Genomic DNA, 1,597 nt, shown 5'->3' with positions numbered 1-1,597 from the left:
TTTTGGTGGGATTTGGAGTTACCATGGCGGCGTAAAAAGCAAAAGCGACCCCAAAATCACTAACGAGCTCACCAGGTGCATCTCTAAATGCGTCAAGGGGATGAGGCAACCAGTAAATCCTGAAAATACCCTATTTTTGAGGATTTTCTGTGTAAATCATAACTTTATGTAGAAAGCGCCATTCAAACTTCATTTTGTAGATCGTCCGTGATCTCTTTTAAAGTGAAGACAGCACGTCAATATGTATTATGGTTTGTCCACAACTTCTTTCTAGCGACCCAAAGTTTTTGATTTTGGAAAAATCAGAGTGTGAAGGCAGCTCCGCTAGAGTGAGAGTCAGAGCGACATTTTGACCCCAAATCATTTTTAACTGCCCTCACGCTCACAAATATTGCATGATTGGTATCAAACTTGGTCATGACATTGATCGCGTGCCTGCTCCGGTCAAATGTTTTCAAAAATTATCTAAGCTTACAGTTTTCTCTCCAGGTGCTTCAGAGCAAAGTCATGCGCCAGGGTAGCAGACAGATCTCACTGATTCACTTCCATGTATTTCTGAAAATTTCAGACCTTGGCACACACTTTTTTATCTCATCGCTGTTAATACTGTGAGTGAGGTAGAGATATGAATGGCGGGACTATGTGAGGCGACAAATAGCCCTCTCATATGCTTCAAGCGGTTTTGAATATGTATTACGGTTCCCGAGCAGGAAACAGTTTTTTGCAATGCTTTTTTAGTCAAACTGGCTGGCTCAAACAGAGAATTGTCTCCCCTGGATGTCTCACTCACAGCTGGCAGAGGATTATTTACCATGGCGGAACCCAGAGCAGGAGCTGCTGAGGACTACAAATCGCATCACTGTAGTTCGAACTACTAGTTCAGTTAAAACAGAGGAGGACTGAGCTGGCCTTTAGAAAAACTTGCTGCTATGGGCTGTATATAACTAATTTAACCCTGTCACTGTTACACATGGGATGAGTCTAGCCCTTTGAAATGAAGCTTACTGAAAATTTCAAAATAAAAGCCCTTGAAAATTTTTACATCAGGTCATTGCTTTTTTGAGCGTTATATGACTGATTTAATCCAATGACTGTTACACATGGGATGACTTTGACCCTTTCAAATGAAGCTTAACAAAAATTTCAAAATAAAAGCCTTGGGAATTTTTACATCATGTAATTGCTCTTTTGGCTTTATGTGACTGGTTTATCCAAAGCACTCTTACACATTGGATTAGTGTGGGCATTTAATATGAAGCTTACTGCAAATTTCAAAATAAAAGCCTCAAAATGCCCCTCTGGACAGTGCACACACGGAGGCGGTGCAGTGATATCATTCTGCATTATCTGTTTATCCGAGGTTGAGGAACTGCCTTGCGCAGCAAAGCAGTTCATTAACGATAACCTTTTAGCTTAAATAAGCTATTTTCTATTTTTCAGACTTATTAGCCATGTTTAGTATACTTAATGGAGTAAGTAAATGACAGTAAACATTCTAATGATACCCACATGCTACTGAAAGTATTTATGCTTACATTAGCATATTTGCTCATTTAGCTAATACACTTACTTTATCATACTGAATGTTGCATGTCAA

Source organism: Gambusia affinis, linkage group LG04 (assembly GCF_019740435.1).
Source record: "Gambusia affinis linkage group LG04, SWU_Gaff_1.0, whole genome shotgun sequence".
NCBI classification, from domain to species: Eukaryota; Metazoa; Chordata; class Actinopteri; order Cyprinodontiformes; family Poeciliidae; genus Gambusia; species Gambusia affinis.
The sequence above is the reverse complement of the archived record's forward strand: the minus strand, read 5'-3'. Positions refer to the sequence as shown.